The sequence below is a fragment of the Vicugna pacos genome, chromosome 19 (genome assembly GCF_048564905.1).
Source record: "Vicugna pacos chromosome 19, VicPac4, whole genome shotgun sequence".
NCBI classification, from domain to species: Eukaryota; Metazoa; Chordata; class Mammalia; order Artiodactyla; family Camelidae; genus Vicugna; species Vicugna pacos.
In genome coordinates, this window is record NC_133005.1 from 29,747,216 (window position 1) to 29,766,187 (window position 18,972).

General features: G+C 42.2%; 1 long non-coding RNA gene across 2 annotated transcripts; it reads right to left on the reverse strand.

Annotated features, from left to right (window-relative positions):
* Positions 1 to 6,500: 6,500 nt before the first annotated feature.
* Positions 6,501 to 13,027, reverse strand: LOC140687286 (uncharacterized). 2 transcript variants are annotated; one of them, XR_012061480.1, is made up of 3 exons: positions 12,945 to 13,027; positions 9,818 to 9,960; positions 6,501 to 6,611 (listed from the first exon to the last, which is right to left on the reverse strand). It is a non-coding gene; the product is annotated as an uncharacterized lncRNA (long non-coding RNA). The 2 variants fall into 2 exon arrangements; XR_012061479.1 differs by having other exon boundaries at positions 12,590 to 13,021.
* Positions 13,028 to 18,972: the final 5,945 nt, after the last annotated feature.

The window sequence follows — 18,972 nt, forward strand, 5'->3', positions numbered from 1 at the left end:
ACGGAGTAACTGCTGAAGCCACTGCTTTTCCAGGAAGAATCTTTCTGGAGCCTTTTGTTCTTTTGATTGAAACTTAATCAGCTTCTTGTTTGACAAAAATGACAGGCTGTGTAAAAGGGGAAACAGAGTTTAGGTTTTACCAATCCTAATTCCTATCAAACATCGGAAGAAAATAAGCACTTTCTACAAAATGAGTTCTACTTTGTGTTTTAGACTCAAATTTATCACTTAAAGAGGGGGGAAAACTGTTTATACTTTAAGAAAAAAATAAATAAAAGAAAAAAGACAGTTAACTCCTTGTCTCCAGGGTTTTTCATAGCTAGTATTTTTTAAAGAGAAAGACTATCTTGACTTTACCATTCAGTTTGGTGAGATCAAGATACAGGGAAGTGAAAGTTCAACAGATCACTTCCGGATGGTGTGTCCAGAAGTTTGTTTGCCTTCTGACAAAGAGAGTCTACTGAAGTCAAAGTTCATCGTCCCCAAGTCTCACTCAGACCTCGAATTCTGAACCCAAGCCCTGGCACTGAGTTGTTTAAGGGAGCAAAAGTTTTTAATTCTATTACTAGGAAAGCACTGAATTTAGAATTAAAAGACATGTTCATCTTGGCCAGATCCTCAATAGCTGTGTGACCTTGGACAGATAAGGTGCATTCTCTATGATTCTGTTTATATTACTTCACGTGAAATGTGGTTGGGAGGTCTAAATTAGAAGACCAGCCTCAGTGTGCAAAGAGGGGTCCAAATCTTAGAAAGTGCTTAGCAAATGTTAATTTTACACTATCTTTTTTAGTCCTTTTCTTCCACCTCCATACCTTTCCCATTTTTTCCATTCTGGGAAAAATATAGGCCAGCATATTCCTTTTGAATGTAAGTAAATAAATAAATACATAGCCATGCTGTGTGTCTTTGTGATAGAAAATATGGTAGGTATACAAAACAGAGGGGCAGTTTGGGACCAGTTTCATAAACCTGCTAGTGGTTGGTCATAAGTAGGCTTGAGGCTCCATCCCATCTAATGAGACAGAAGGGGAAGCCCACGTACCAACGATTTTATGACTAATAGGTGGCAGAATCTATGTTTATTCCCCAGCAGTCCAGTCTCAGAATCCATGTGCTTGTCTACTGACCTATAACTCCTCCCTAATATAAACTAATCGGTTCATTTATTTATTCATTGTTAAAAGTATTTTTTGATTATCTATGAAAATGCCAAGCGCCACAGTGATTGTTAAAGCGAAGCTGTTAGAGGATCACTGAGGAGAAGGCTGTGAATTTGCCTCAGGGAAGCAGACTCAAGTCTTGGTCATTGACACGGATGTGATGTTTTGCACGTTGGTTGACTTCTGCGTGTGAGTTGAACTCTATGAATTGCAGTTTCCATTTTCATTTGATGGGTGGTGGAAGCATGCTTTCTGATTTACCTCTCAAGTTCAGTATGAAGCTGAAAGCCAAAGCCCTTGTGAAAACACCTAAACCAGAGACCCCCATGTGGTAATTACTCAGTAAATATCCCTGAAGGGACTTCATAAGGGGAAGGTCACTGCACACAAGGACAATTTCAGAGATCTGGGAGGAGACAGAACCCAGACTGAGGACAGAAGGAAGGGAGAAGACATGGATAGTCGAATGATGGGGCTAGAATTAAACAGCTTGGATGCAGAAGCCAGTGGCAGGCAGCCCTGAGCAGTACTGCCTGCCTCTTAGGAGCACTGGAGCTGAGTCCTCACCCCAACATTTATGGTTATGGGCCATGGCCAAGTTGTTGAACATCTGTGAACCTCAATGTCTTCATCAGTATCACATAGATGAGAATGTCTCCTTCCAAAGAGCTAAGGAGGTTAAATGAGGTCATGCACACAATTACCATCTTAATGATACTGCTCACGTGACATATGCTCAATAAAGCGTGGCCAGTATGTTTACTGACAACAAGGAGCATAAAGAATGGGTTGGGGGTGGGAAGATGGACCGTATTTTGTAGGACTCTCCGGTATCCATCAAAGGCCCAGGCTACCAGCCATTGTCCAGCTCACCATGGTAATTCTGATTTCTCTGGTGACCTCAACAAAATCCTTTGGATTCCAAGTCAAGGATCACACCACCAGGCTCTCTGCCTCAGTGTCTGCCTCAACCTTGTCTCTGATTTGACTGGATCTGTCTGATGCTTGAGGTGCCATGAAAATGGCCCTTTTCTTCTCAGACACACAGGAAACCACACTGCCACCTTGACATAGAATGCCATCTCACGGAAGTCCAGCTCAGATTGAGAATAAGGAGGCAAGATGCTTAGAAAACTTCCACTGGCATGTCTTTCTTCAGTGCCCCTTAGAAAGTCCTCTCCCCTGATTTGAACTCAAAGCACATCGTTTCTGAGTCAAGGCTGGCCTGACACTCCCAAGCATAGCCAGTCACACCTGCCTCCACAGTCCACCCTCCATCCTGACGCTCTCATGATGGAATGGCTTTGATTGTTTATGGGCATGTGCCCAGCTAGACTGAGTTCTTCAAGGACAGCTATACTGTTTAGTTCACCTGTGAATTCCAAGTCTGGGTAGGGTCAATTCTTCATAGATAATGCCTGAACAAGTAAATTAAAGCATATAAACAACCAGCCCCAGAGCTTTAATTTTGGAAGATACCCCCAGGGGCAGCTGTGTTCCTGGACTCAGGCCCTAGGAGATGAGTTCTCTGGCAGGAGAGAAAAAATACATATGCAAGGAGATGAGAGCCCAGAGCTGGATGTCTCCACCAAATAAAAAATGGACAAAGTCATAAAGCTTCAAGCCAACACTAGGGGAAGAAATGTGGGGTCTCTCTGAAGAGCTGGGCCCCCCCGTCCACAGTTGGTGGACAGTGACACCATCCATTGTCTCCTGCTTTACTGGCTGCCCCACCAAGCATGGGAGTGCCTGAGTCCAGCATGAACAGAGCAGGCAACATGGGGATATGTGACTTGAGGAGGCCCAAGGGATCCCTTCCTGTGTCTGTGGTTGTGTCTCTGTCAGCAATTGTGTTGCATTACACAAGAGTGGAAAAGAGGAGGAAGATGAGACAGGAGGGTTATGGTATGAATTGACACCAGACTCTTGGGCAAATGACACTCAGTCTTAAGTGGAAACTTGTGTCATGTACCAAAGAGTCAAAGTCATTTTTGTTTTTAACAGAAATCTATTTCCCTTAGATAAAATGTCAGATCCTGACACTTCTTCTTTTTCTTTTCTGTTTTTCTATTGAAGTATAGTCAGTTACAATGTGTCCATTTCTGGTGGTGCACAGCATAATGTTTCATTCATATATATACATACATATATTTGTTTTCATATTCTTTTTCATTATAGGTTATTACAAGATATTGAATATAGTTCCCTGTGCTAGACAGAAGGAAATTGGTTTTCATCTGTTTTATATATGGTTGTTAGTATTTGCACATCTCAAACTCCCAATTTATCCTATCCCACCCCCTGTCCCCCTGGTAACCATAAGTTTGTTTGCTATGTCTGGGAATCTACTTCTTAAATGCGGGGAAGGAAAGTGAGAAAGAGGAAGGAGGGAAAGAAGGAAGGAAGGGAGGAAGGAAGGGAAGGAGAGAAGAAAGGAAAGTGAATTTCCTTCAAGTCAGACCAGGAGTAAAGAAAGAAACCAGAGCCGTTGAAACCAACTACTTTTCTCTTTTCTTTTTAATCTTAGTTTAGATGTTCTCCTGGTAAAATCATTACAAAGGCCGTTTATTTTTAAAATTGAAAGATTGGGAAGGGTCATAATGAGATATTATGTGTAAAAGTTGCACATAAATTTCCTCTTGTCATATTTTGGGCTCCGCTAACGCATCCCCTTGGCAGGACGGAGGCAAGCTGATCGCTTTAGTATAGATTGTGTGCGTCTCAGAAATATTGCCCTAGGAGAGAGCTCCTGGGTGGCTGACTTGGCTCCATGCTGATTTAGAAATTAGCTGGGCTTTTATTGGCCACACTAAATTGTTCTCAGGGAAAAAAAATACATTTTTATTACAGAACAAGGGGCAGATGATTGAAACAAGCCTGCCTTCTCCTGTGTTTTGTGCTGTGTTTTAGGCTGTTAAGTATGCTTCCTTCTCTGGGGTTTTGGCTGCTGTTTAATGGGAGCAGGCAATATCCACGGTAAAGAAATTACCTCGTTTCCCTTGGGTCCCCAGGGAATTCCTTATCCCTTAATAATGTTCTGTTTGAGTTTTCCTGAGTGCATGAGTGGACAGTGCGAGGAGAATGCAGGGCCTGGATAAGATTCTTATAGAAAGTTTCTGGAATAAGAGGGGAATGGGAGTCATCCTTCCCGAAGGGGTTAGAGAGACTGTGAAGCTGGCCACTGGCCACTGACTCCAGATCTGGAGCTAGAGCGATATCACAAAGGCACAGAGCTGCAATGTTCCACTCAAAGAAGCTCCTGCAGGGGCCTGGGATGGACTTGCATGTGAAACCAAGTCAATCTGAAGTGATCCTGGAAGCAAAGGGATTAATCATATGTAGAAAACACCGAAACCAGCCCTTGTATGGTTTCCTTCTCTTGATGACCAACCCAACCCCTTTCTCCGGCTCCCACCTCTGATTTGCCAGGGGACAACAGGTCCTTCCTCAGTTGAGAAAGGCCCTTGAAACACTGTGGTGCCCACAAAGGCCCTCCCACACCACCGCCTTCCTGATTTCAGGCAGAACATCTTGCTTGGATCCGCTCCAGCCTTGGGACCCACAGCCCTCCAGGAGAAATAGTCTGTTCGCACAGAGGGGCACCGCTAGCTGACTTCTGGAGGCTTTCTCACGATGAGTTTTATTTATTAAAAGTTCAAAGCCAAAAATGCAACCGTATCCAAAGTAAATTAGTAGAGAAACAACAGAGTAATCAGGGTCTTTGAGGAATGGATTTCTCAGCCAACTGAACGATCTTATCAACCCTTCAAAAGTGATCCTCGTTTTTATATTTAAAGTAATTCCAAAATGCATAATTGTACCTCCTTGCAGTAATACACAATAAGATGGAGCAGCTAAGATTTTGGACACTAGGTTAACTCAGGACTGAGTGTATATGCTGTGACATTCCAGCTTTGGGTCCTTGGGAAAATCACATACATCATCTACTGATTCTGTCTCCTCATTTGTATGATGGGGATAACCACGGCTTTACCAGTGAGGATTAAATATATACATTTAAAACATATTCAGCATGTGTACATATATAAAATATATATGTATATATGTGTATATATGTACATATAATGTATATACATGCATATGTGTATATGTATATATATATTTACGACAACAGCTATTGCTTAATGAATTCTTACTGGTAAGTACCAGGGGTGGTACTGTTTCTTGTATATAAAATAAATATGTGTGTGCAAATGTATACATTACATATATAATTTTATATATAATACATATAACATTTGTAAATAATACAAACATTACATATAACACATATATTACAAGCATATACCTAGATAGATAATGTATACATAATATATACAATATATACATGCATTATATACATATATTATATGTATAATATATGTGCACATACATATAATATATATAAAACGGTAAGTACCATGCCTGGTTTTTACCAGTAAGTACTCATTAAATGATAGCTGGTATCACTGTTGCCCATCTCCCCAGCTGAAAGGTAGATTTATTTCCCCTACAAGCTAAATTCTACAACAGAGCCAAGTCTCACAAGAAGTTAGTGGTTGAGCTAAGACAGAAAACATAATTTTGATTGCTTATCCTCCTCCACTAAACTTCAGACCACATTGCCTCCTATTTAAATTAATTTCTGTTCCCTTCTGGTGGAGATTTAAGTTTGTCATGCCTCCCTAAGCCACTGGACCCCAAGACCCATCACTGATTGTTCCTCGGGGAAGCCAGAATGGCTTGAGGTAATTAATCCATTACAGGCTCCCCTACCAGGGCTGGGAAGGAAACACCAAATTCTACTTGGGTTCTTTCTAATTAGGAACAGAGAGCAGGAGCAAGGGAGAGAGGGACAGACGAAGGACGCAAAGGGGCAGAGCTAAGTCGGGTGTGGTTCACATGTGTTCCCAATCACGACCACACAATGAAAATGTTTTCTTTCTAGGGCAATCAGGCAAAATCTCGGAAAAAGGAACTTTTCCCCCCCTGTATGTACAATAACAATCTCCTAAATTTGAAACTTTTTTCCCCAGTCTTGGCACAGTTTGGCTTCCAAAAGATTTGGAAAACTTCCAAGCTCTGATGGCCTGTGCATGACCCTTTCTCCAGGGACCAAGGTATTCATTTCACGATAATAATAAGCAAACATGTATATGATGCATATTATGTGCTCTGTTCTAAATGCTTTCCATATAGTGACTAAAATCCAACTCCCCTTAACAGCCCTGCAATTCAGCACTATTATTATCTCCATTCAATGGATGAAGAAACTGAGACACGAAAAGGTTTAGTGACTTGCCCAGAATTAATCGGCTAGTACCAGGCAGAGGCAGGATTCACACTCAGGTTGTCTAGATTTCAAGTCTGTGTTCATCACCACTGCCCAACCTTCCACCATGCAGTCCCCATGGTGGAGGGGTTAAGACAGAGCCAAAGGGGCAGGACCTGATGGAGGAGATAAAGAAGAGAAACACAAACTAAGACAAGAACTCTCAGGAAAGGAGGCCACGCCGCCAGGGCATCAGACCCTCTTTGCACTGGGCTCTGCCTTTCTGATTCTGCTCTTTTCCAGCTCATGAACCAGACAACTGTCACCGTCACCCTTGTTCATTCTGCTTCCCTCTGCTTTTCACTTTGACTGACATCCAGATTCCATTCTCTTATACTCTTGACCTTGAATTCCATTTCTAGCCTGTGCTTCCCCCAGGTCCTGACCTCCATATCTCCAGCCCTGGCCAAGGACCCTGATCCTGGTTCCTAATTGCTCCCTTTGCTTAACTGCCTAGTTTAACGTTCAGACCTGGAGTTGGCCCTGGGCCCTGATTAATTGCAGCCTTGGGCTCAGCAGCAGGGGTCTAAATCCCTTCCTAGCCACTAGAGTAGCCAGGCTTGACCTCTGTCAGCTAAGCAATGGAGGATGCCACACCCACCTGTTGAATACAGAGGCTGCCGTGAAACTTATCTCAAGAGTTGGTGGCTATGTCACAGACATGACTCTGCCAGCAGGAAGACCCTAGGGGCTGACTGCCATCTGCTAAAAGGTAAGATGGATGGATGGATAGAGGGACCCATGGTCTCTGACCTGCCCTGATTCCTTCCAGGGTTAGAACTCTTGGACAGTGAAGTTCAGGGGCCTGGGGAAACCACCATTCCAGGAACAGCTGGCAGAGCTGGCATTGTTGGAGCAATTGATGGTTTTCAGGGGCAGAGATTACATTTAGGCCAGGAAAAGAGGCACAGGTCTAGGATATAGAGCAGTGATTCAAAGATAACGGGTCTGAGCTGACTGAGGAGAAGGAAAAAACTGACTTAATCTGTGAGGGATATTGACAGCAGAGGTATTCCGGCAGGCAGTTCCCAAGAAACGCACACAGTTCAACTCAGAAGCCTGATTTTTCCCATAAAAGTGGAGGGTATTGGGGGACATACTAATCGCTCAGAGCAGTAGGGAGAAGGCAACTTACTCCCTGGATTCTCCAGATACAAACTAGGGTGTAAACTCTTTAGAGGTGACAATGAAGAGAGCGCAGAGGGACAGAAGGTATATGTCGAATATATGCTTATATCTGCTAACTGCCTGCTCTCTGTGCCTGGCTGCTTTGGGTATATTCATTTGCTTCCTAGATGGAGCTTCTGGAGATCACATCCATCCATCTGTCTATATTCTAAGTCACTCAATGAAACATCAGCTCATTTAATTTCACTACTACCCTGTGAGGTTCTGGTTTCTACAATGATCATTACCCAGTTTTACAAATGAGGGAATCAAAGCACCAATAGATAAGTGTCCTGTCTGAGGTCTGTGGCAGAGCCCAAATGGGACCCTCATCTGGCTTTTGAGGGCTGTGCTATACTGCCATCGTGGTAGCCGGGACAGTCACTGCCTTCCACACTTCCAGATTCAGTGACTTATTCTCCAACAGCCCAATGGAAACCTATATAAGAATGGCCCTACCCAATGAGACAGTGATAAACAACTGGTCCACCAAAATCAGCCACGTGCTCTCTCCTGGAATTCAGAATTGACCCATGGAGTGAACAAATGATGAGGGATGTGCTGTAGAGTTGGCATAAAAGTTGACAACCAGGCAGAGGGAACAGCGAGTGTGAAGGCTTTGGGGAAGGATAACAGCACACAGGCCCTGGTGGATGGAACAGAAAGGCTGATGGAAAGACCGGGAAGGAGGCCAGTGGAGCAGCAGGGCCAGATCTCAGGGCCTTGAAGGCTGTCATAAGGACTTACTTATTCTGAGTGAAATGTTGACCTATCAGAGAGTTCTGACGACACACGCGATTTCTAAACTACTTGAAAAAACTACTCTGGCTGCTGTTATGAGAAGAGTCAAGATCCCCGTCTGTAAGGGCACACAGGTAAGCAGCAGAGCCAGAATTTAAGCTTATTTTACTCTGAAGCATTATGCTCTTTTTCCTCCTTGGTTACAAAGGTTCCAAAGATGTGAAGGGCTGATACAAATTATTTCCCCCTCGCTGTGGTCTAGTGTCTTTCTGTCTTTGCTCTGATACAGGAAGCCTCTGTAGACTTCTTATCCTATTGAACCTTCATTAGAATATCAGTCAATATTGATGATGTATGAGGTTCTTACTATTTGCCTGGAACTGAACAAAGTTCATAAATATACCGTCTCATTTGATCCTCACAACAAAGCTGGGAGGCAATGGTACAATGGTGTTACTGCCATGGAGCTGAGGGTCTGAATCTTGGAGAGTTTCTTTACTCACCCTGGCTCCCAGGGAACTCCCCCACTAAAAGATTTCCCAGAGATCTGCCTTGGGATAGGAATGGTCTTTAAAGCAGCTTCACACTGAGAAGTCTTCCAGTTCCTTAAGCTTCCTTAAGACCAGGAATCAGGTCATATGCTTCACTTTATTAATCTTTTCCCAAGAGAGTTTCCTTTGCATGGAAGGCGTCTAATATATTTATTTTGGATGAATAACTTACATTAACAACAACTCTTCACTGAGTTAAAATAGACCTTAGAAACACCAAGTATTTCCTTAGAAGTTAATTTTAATTCCATTATAAGCCACAAAGGAATGTGTTCAATATGGAGTCCTTGGATGCCGTAGGATAATGAAATTTTGAGTGGGTAATGAATTTACATTTGCTGACCCATTTATTCATATAAAGGGGCCACTCTTCCATGTAGCACATGCTGCCACTCCCTTCAGTTATGTCCCCAGTTGGGCTCTAATTCTCTTCACTTATAAAATGGCACTGCTACTAAGGTCGTCATCATCATTAAATGATCTAATGCATACAAAGTGTTTGCACACTGCCTGCTCTATGATAGGTACTCAAGAACTATTACCTTTCATTCCAGTATGTGCTTAGAGTTCTTTTTCTCATCCTTGGGATGCTTGAGTGGACCTGAGCCAAACAGAACTAAAATCCACTGGGAGACAGATAATCCACAACTGCCTAGGTCTTTAGAAGTATGTGCTACAAAGACAATGGTGTGTTGGTAAATGCTTAGCAACTAATCTTTTAAAACAAAACAAAAACAAACCCATAAGTATAGCATTTGTCAATTTCTGTGGCATAAGTACTCCCACCATGACTGATTTCAAGTCACCAAGGTGATGTCACTCAACATGGAATTAGGAAGGTAGGGTGTGCAACTGGCTCTTACCAATGGGCTCCAGCTGTGCACCGCTGTGGCTGTCTTCTCACCATGCCAAGCCTTCTTCTGGTCTGTTCGGAAAGTTCCATCAGCCCCAGAGGTGCAGACTCCGTCTCTTCTGTTCTCCACAGAGGGACTGATCTTTACTGCCCCTGCAAACAAGACGATTTTTACTTTATTTTAATAAGCACTTATAGACTGCCCCAGTCTACGCCTGTTACAGACCTTAATTCATCCAACCAATAAACCTCCTTTGAGATAGATGTGATTTTTACCCCCACGTCGTGTGTAGAGAAGCAGATCTGGTGTGCAATTTCTTGACTAACTTTCCAAGGGTCGCACAGTTGGAAATGGCAGAGCCAACGTTCAGATTAAGTGGCCTGGCTTGGAGTTCATCCTCATACCTACTCTGTTGGCTCAGGCACAAAACGGTGGTGGATCCGACCTAAATCACTGCCTGGAAGGGAAGTCCAGAGAGTCCTATCGGTCACTCTCAAACCACCCCTCTGGGTCAGGACCTGCCTAGGAGCTTTCTTGCTGAATGTTTCCTGCTTCTGCAAACCCATTCTATTCTGAGTTGACCGTAAGACAGGCAATATGAATAGGAGCCTGGAAAGCATCCCCAACCCCCTCACTTTTCCTTTTGGCATCAGCAGCCCCAGCGCTGCACCATCACAAAGGAGTCTGGGGGCCCGGGACTGAGGCTCTTTGAGAACTACGGCTTTCGCATCTCTCTGGAAGGTGCAATGGCAAAGTCCTCTTTAGCTCACTTTTCATAGGACTGAACAGAAGCCCCTGCTAGTTCTGGGACTGGGTTTCCAAAGGTTGTTCTGGCAGCCGGAGCACAACAGCTGCTCAGCAACGCGAGGATCCAGCAGCCCCAGAGGAGGAGGGCGCAGTCAGGCCTGATGCCCTGTGCCAAGCCCAGCACCCACCAGCTGCCTCCCTCCCCTCCCATCAGAGCAGAACAGCATTAACCCTATCAGCACCAGGGGCCCAGGCTCTGAGCAGGAGCTGGGTTTCCCCAAGGCTACGTTGCCCAGGAACACACGGTGAGTGACTCCAACCCACTTGCACCCTTTTCACTCCATGATATATATATTTTTTATTGTTCTGTCTTCCCCTGTCATGAAGCCACTGTGTTGAGTATTCTTTTTTCATCTTTCTCTACCAGTCCTGCAAGTTTCTATACCTTTTAACCAGCCAGCCTTAGCCACTTCATTGCAGTCTAACCAGTGAGTTACAATAGAGAGAAAACCTACCTGATAGCAAATTAAGTGGATTCTAACATTTAGAGGAACCTGTAAGGACTAGAAAGCCCTTTGTGATGGCTCTCCTCTGACTTTGCACAGAGGCATTAGCAGTCTTGGATACCACAAAGTGTGAGCAAAAACATAGTGAGATTTCCGCTAGGCAGAGAAGGGAATGCCTCTTTCCAGAATTGATCTTATTCCAAAAAGACAGGATGGAGACTTCTGGATTCCTACCCGCTAGGACCTAATGTAGCAGAATCCACTTGGGGTGAAGCCTGGACCGTCAAGGATCCACACAAGAAGCTCTTAAACCAAACAGAAAAACAACATAGACACAGACGTGAATAAATAAAGCAGACAGATCTACGTATGGGAAGGCTCCCCTTCCTGTTCCCAGCAGGCAGGCTCCTTCCTTGAGGCCTTACAGATGTCAGAGCAGAATCCACTCCACCTTCCGAGTTGCGTAAACTGAGTGTCCAGCGTTACTCTAGGAAAAACGGAGTGGAGAGATGGGAAGACTTTTGACTTGAAAGAGAGAAGACCCCTACCCGCCCCCTCATCCCATCCTGATCCACACAATTGTATTCAGTTGTGGTTCCCACATCATTTCACTGAGATTTGCCACCAGTGGGGCTTGGCTGAGTTGACGATTTGCACAGCCCCCGTGGAGCTGCCCGAGGCCTGGCCTGGAGCTGGCCTATAAAGGGAGTGGGGGGATGGGGGAGGGAAGAAAGATAGAAAATCAGGAGCAGATAGAGCCATCTTTGCAGAATTGCATTTCTGCTGTTGTGAAAGCCATGTTAACATAGTCTTGTTCTTGAATGAATGTGTGTTCATGAATTCTTGTTCATGAATGTGTCTCACTTGTTCATGAACGTAGCCCACGGGTCCAGCCCAGACTCCACACTTCTACTAATGCAGCCCACACAAGCACAGTTGTAGCATTACAGCAAACACTTATACAACTCTTCTTTGATTCTCTGGCCATAAGCATATGAGAAATTATGCTGTATTTTCAGGAAATGTTAAATATATTTATCACAGACTTAGAAAGTTCTTGAATAAAGCCATCACATCTTATTTTGAATAAAAAGATAAGGAAAACGTATCAAGGATGTCAAATGTCCCACATTTTTTAGGTTGTCCATTTTCTAAATGAATGAAAATTTAGAGATGGACAACATCAGGGCTAAAATACAAAGCCTGTGGAAGATACCTTTTCCCCCTGATTGTTTATTTCCATCAAATTTACATGGAGATAACATTGTGCATTAAAAGATTTTTTTAAAAAACAACTGATTAGGTAATCCGCTGGTTAATTAAGTGTTTATTAATTAATCAAGTATTTTTCAACATAGGGTCAGAGCATCAGAAATGCCTGGGTAGCTGGTTAAGTGCTAATTATTGGCTTGGTTCTAGGCCTACCCCACAGATTTCTGGAATCAGGGCTCAGGAATTGCAGATTTAAAATTTCCCTTGATTTATTGTGGTTGAGCATGGCTGCTCTTGCACCTCTGCCCCACATCACCTGGCTCAGATAAACCGGCTGCAGACTGCAGTGCTGACAACAGTGGGAGCTGACCTGGCATTGGTTCTCCTCCTAAACTCTAGACAGATTTCTTCCTAGCTTCCACACTGTCTATAGAATTCACTTAAGCCAGGAAAGCAATGAGGTAAATTCACTATAACAAAAGACTTCACGTGTCTGAACCCATTGCTGCATACAGACTTCTGTGAAAGATCTAGAAAGACCCATGATGGTCTTCTTCTTTCAGGATGAAATGAAGGGATGCTGAAAATTTAGGCACTGAAGTCCTGGGAGGCACCCTGCTGGGAGAAGGCCACAGAAGGGCAGAGGAGAGGTTAGATGGAATTTTGAAAACCTGGCTGACTCTGGTAGGAGTGGCAACTCTCTTCTAATCTCTGGAGTTATGTTTCCCCATAGGGAAGTAGCATTTGATGTTAAATAAAATGTTTATGAGCCATCCTTGATCTCAAATATTCTAGAATATGGCCCTTTTTATAGTATTCAGGCCTATGAAGTCATAGGCGCGGATTGTTTATTGAGAAAACATCACCTCAGTAACCATACAGGATCTCTAAGCACCTTGATTTGTTTGGTTTTTGATTTAGAGGCATGCTAGGGAGGACGGTTCCTGTAATCTTGATTCCTTAACATCGGAAATCCTGCCTACCTTGCATGTATCTGGTTTCCAATCCCACTGGAGGGAGGTTAAATGAGCAAACTCAACAGCATCTGTAATTAATCACTCATTCATCCTTGTGTTCATTCACTTGAGATTTGCCCAATTTTTATTGAGTATGTATTATAAGGAGCAGAAGTATTCTAGTTGGTAAACTAAAGGATTTAGTCTCTGCTTACATAGAAGTGTGGTCTCATAGGGGAGTTTTATAAGTAAACAGATCATGTTGATAGGGAATGAGGATTATAATAGGATAATAAAATCCCAGGGGGCCGGGGGTGGCAATCATGAGAACAAAGAAGACAAGAACTGGAGGCAGGGGGCTGGCCGGGGGTCTCTGGCAACCATCCAGGGGAAAGAGTGGTACCAGTGAGCATGGAGAACACATTGATCCCCTTGGAGGATTTTTGCTCATTTTTCTTTCTAAGTTTTGGAGGTTAGGGAGTGCCTAATCACTCACTTCTGTTAATGGATTCCAATCAATTAATCAATGGACAAAAGGCCAAATGTGGACCCAAACGTATTATGGGCTAGGAAAGCAGGGCTTCCTCTCTCTCTCTCTCCAGTTCGCACTTATCTCCTCAGTCCTAGGATAGTGTCTTAGCCCGTTTGGGCTGCGGTCACAAAACACCTCAGACTGAGTGTTTCCTTAACAACAGACATTTACTTCTCACAGTTCTGGACATTGGAAATCTGAGATCAGGATGTCAGTGTGGTTGAGTTCTGGTGAGGCTCTTTTTCTGGGTTGTACGCTGCCAACATCTCGTATTCTCACATGGTGGAGAGCAGAGAGGGAAAGCATCTCATGATCCCAATAAGGACATTAATCCCATTCATGAGGGCTCTGCCTTCGTGATCCCAGCAAATTCTAACTACCTCTAAAAGGCCCCACCTCTTAATCCATCATGCTGAGGGGTAGGGTTTCTATAGATGGATATGGGGGAGATGGAAACATCAGTCTATGACAGGTGGAAAGTAGGAAACAGGATTCTTCTAAAGTAGAGTCACATTCAACTTCCCCAGGTCAGGCAGAATTGTGGTCACGGTTGTTCACGCCCCCTGTATCCATGCTCTTAAGATGTGTTCTCCCACAAGACTCTGGGCTTGGTCATTTGTTCATCTTTGACCTGCAGAATGCAGTTGGAAGTGACAGCATGCCAGCTCTGAGCCTCAGCCTCAAGAAGCCTTACACTCTTCTTTCATGTTCTCTCAAAAATGCTACTGCTTTATGAAGAAATCTGAACTGTGTGGCTGGAGGATGATAAAGCTTAAGGAGAAGAGCCCAGTTGTCCCATCCAAAGTCCTTCTAGATCGACTTCAGCCAGTCGAACTCCCAAACATGGATAATGGTCCAGCCAAGATAAGCAGAGGTTTGCCTACTTAACCTGCAACTGATCACTGATGTATCAGTGAGCTGAGATGAAATAAAAAGGGCCACCTTGTTGACCCATAGACTGGTGAATGATCTTAAATGCTGTTGTTCTAAGCCACTGAGTTTCTGAGCGTTCTACTGCAATATCTAACTGATACACTACAGAGGTCTGAGAGACCCAAGGATTAGAAACCAAAGAGGGAAGGACAGATATCGCCACCTTTATTACTCTGACTTTGTAGCTTATTACTATGGCCCAGTTCCTGTTAGTTTCTCTCTAGTTTAATCAACGATCAGAAAAAGGTGAAAACACTGGAGATAGGGGTCAAATATTCCTTCTGACACTTGAGTCAGGGTCTAAGGAAAAGCCCTACTTGGAGGAAGAACTTCCTTCTTCTGGGCACGAAACTCACTCACCACACCTGTATTCTAAACTCTTCTTTGGACAACTCCTCAAATAAGCCATTCTTCGGAATAAGGTGACCTGATGGTTGTGCCTTGGCTATGACTGAAAAAAAAATTGCAGAAAGAAATACACAGTAAGGCCAAAGAACAGACTTTTCATCTTATTTCTTTATTTCTCCCCTAAAACAGTACCCGTACTTAAATGTAACAAAATATATGTATAAAAACAAGCTGTCAGGCTTCGGACGCAGTCAATGCCTGGAGGCAAATGTTTCTGCTAAACTTTTGATGGAGCCCTGGGGAGAGTAGGAAAGGGTCCCAAACTGGGAGGGATTGGCAGCTGGGCTGGGAGCGCAACTTGACTCTCCCTTCCCATTTCACAAAGAAGGTTTTGTTTGGATTGTGCAGCAGAGAGAGTGACTCCTCTAGAGCCAGGGGGACATACCGTGTTCTGAGGGAACATCTGGACTGCCAACTTGAGCCAAGCTGAAACCCTATCCTGGCCAGAGCTCCTCCGATGAATCAGGTGTAGGTGTATTTTCCCAGGATGTTCAAAACCACATCTTACCCTGAGAAACTAGACTTTGTCCATCAAAGCTTCATTCCAAAGGGCAAATGATCCTCCTAGGTTCCCATGAAGTGTATGTTTATCGAGGCTTCGTGCCCAAAGAATCAGATCCAAAGACTGAAAGCATGGCCCCCACACATCCTTCTTCAAAGTGCATTAGGAGTCCTCACTGACAAAATCTCTAGTCTCACCACCATCACCACCTTGTGTTTATAATACAGCCTCAAAAGATTCATCCATCACCTTGAGCTGAAAGATTGCATTTTAAACCTCCCCTAATTTTTCTCCTTCCGAGGAAATTTCCCATCACACTGTCAGGTTGTTCACTTCTTAGACCACTTTTTTATTGTGCTATTGCTAATAGTAACACTGCTATTTTCAATGCTCTTTTATTTTAATACCTACCTCAGACTCCAGGGATATAGTATGTTATTATATAAATATGGATATTTGCATTTAAAGAATCCTTAATATTTAAATTTCACACGGATCGGTTTAACTTGGTACTATTGACAAATCTCAAATACTATTTCTGTACCTGATGATATTCTAATGAGGTTGGTGGAGAATACATTATTATTTCACACTATGAATGAAGGAACTGAGTCACAGGCGGTTAGAGATGGATTTGGGACAGCACTCCAGAGTCTTGATGAATCCTTAACAGTAGGTTATTGGTGCTTGGGGGATGGCCAGGCAAGAGGACAAAGGGCCAGAACCGGTCCAGTAGAGCAAAGCAACAACTAGCCTGACTATCATGCAGAACGGGGACGCACACTCACCAGCAAAGAGCTGCAGTCAGATGTTGGAGCACCAGGCTAAGTGCAGACCAGAGACAAGGTAGGTAATCATGATTTTTTGCAAATTATAATAACTGATGTAAAACTTGTGTAGGAACTGTAATTTGTGGGGAATACCTACCGACATAAAACTAAGTTTTACAAAACATGACAGAATTTCAGATTATAGCAGTTTGGGGCATGCTGATTTCAAATGGTAACAAACTCAGATACCCTTAGGTGTATGCCTATCTGAGTAGGTCCATTAACGTCATGCTTCCCTTGTAACCTATTCTAGTAAATATCTGCTATTTGCCTCTACAGCATTTCTTTCTCTCCAACTACCTGTAGCATCTTGATTTTACTTTGGGAAATTAACCTCTTTTCCATTCTCACTTTTGTAATTAGGTAGGGATGGACCCCATCCTCAACTGTAGATATGGATCTAGACTGGCTTAAATCAATTGCATCACTTTTTGGTGTTGCTGTTATCACTGTAATTGGTTCAGAGACGAACGTAAAATCAAATCATGGCCAGTGGAATCAAACGGGATATTTTGTGTGACTTCCATTTTTGTTTCTTTTTTAATTAAATTTTTTTTCTTATAAACTGAGTGCCTGGTCATGTGCTAGGATTAAGAGATATTGATGGAGGGAAAACATGCTCTCTACCCTCAACATGCAAATAAATAATCAGAATAATTAGCACTGCATCAGAGATATTGATGAATTGCACCGAAAGCAGACAGGGGAGAACTATCCTTAGTGTCTATGTTTGAAGAAAAAAATAAGAGAAGAGAGATGGGAATTCACTTCAGTTATAGACATCAAAACCATCTCTAAAAGGATGGCATGAGCCTCAGGGTTGTCTGGCTCCCCATGGGCTCCAGCCACTTCATTTCCTGAAGTATCAAGGAGTTTGGGTCTCTTCTTGAGAAATATACATTTTTGATTAGGCCATATAATTTATGCCCCAGAACTTGATCTGCTAATGTGCAGATGTTTGGGAGCCTAAATGCAAAATTTCCTCATTACCTGACCAAATAATATCTGTCCAAGGGATGAATACCAGGGAGATTATTTTAACATCAAATGCAGGATTACTAAACAGAACTAAAAGGAATAACAATGAAAACTGAGTTAGAAAGAATAATCAAATGATAAATTAATATGGAAATATGTGAAGTCTTCTGGGAAATTTACTGAACTGAATTTAAACTTCAAGGTATGCTACTATAATAGCAATAAAATGCAAGTCAGAAGTGATAATACTAATGGTTTTGAATGGGTAGATATTAGGTATGGGAACCCGAATCACACAAAAATTAGGTAAATATTGGTACCTAACAAAATGTAAGTGAATGAAACCTTTCATTGATTTTCTTGTATTGAGCAAGTATGTATTGAGTATCTACTAAGAGTCATGAACCGGTTAGTGATTCTTAAACTGGCACATAAACTTAGTTGGAAAATAGATCACTGAAGGTTATTTTTTAATGGACAATGAAACTCAGGCCAAGATATTCACACTGAACCATACATTTACAAAGAACCTTTGCTACACACTTGACTCAGGCACCAATTTTACTTTTTCATCTATACTATATGATCACACCCGAATACTAGAAAAAGTTCATGGTTATTGAGGCATTCTCTTGATTCTACATATAATGCATTTCATGTGACACAGTACATAGGTACATAATGTAAACCTGAGCTCATTTTCCATGAACTTATGGTTAAAACTCAGGTTGTGAAGTCAGCAATAATCTAAATTAGCATCCTGGTTAGGTTAGTTACTAGGTAAGGAAAGTTATTTAAACTTTCTAAGCCTTTGTTTTTTTTAATCTCTAAAATGGAGAAATAATACCTAAATTTCAGTTATTTAAATAATTAAGGCATTTTCATATAAATATGTATGCATATACATGTATGTGTGTGTGTATAAAATACAATGCTCAGCACATAGGAAGGGCTCAATGAGAATTCAATGAGTGAGTGAACAGATGAATTAATGAATGATAGAAAGAAATAAGACAGACAAATGATGTATGACTAGATTTATTTCTTTATTTATTTGGGGAAACCATTTTTTACCATGGAAAAATGTTAGGTAGGTTGCAGGCATGAATAGATGTCTCGAAATTCATGGTACATTCTTAATTCTGGGTAATTTATTCTAATAAAAGTTATACATTAAAATGATCACAAAGTGTAATTTAGGTTGTATGTCATGATATACTTTTTCATACTAATGAATTTATTTCTCAGGGTATAGTATCTGCGTGCATATAGCTTATTTACATATTTAGATATACTTCCTATATATAATCAGAACTTGAATTACTGCGCCAGTTTTTAGCTGAATAGTTTATAGCCAAATTATTTCTCCATAAGTTTGCTATTTTTTATCTAACGTGAGGGCCAATTTGCTTACATCCACTTTAAATTATTTCTTAGGCTAAAGGGTGTGTATTTTTATCTTAGCAAAAGTTTTTCAATACTTTTCATAAAATTCATTAAGACTGTTTATTATGGCTTATGAAACTGGTGTTACTAATTTATAACCATACATCAAATAAC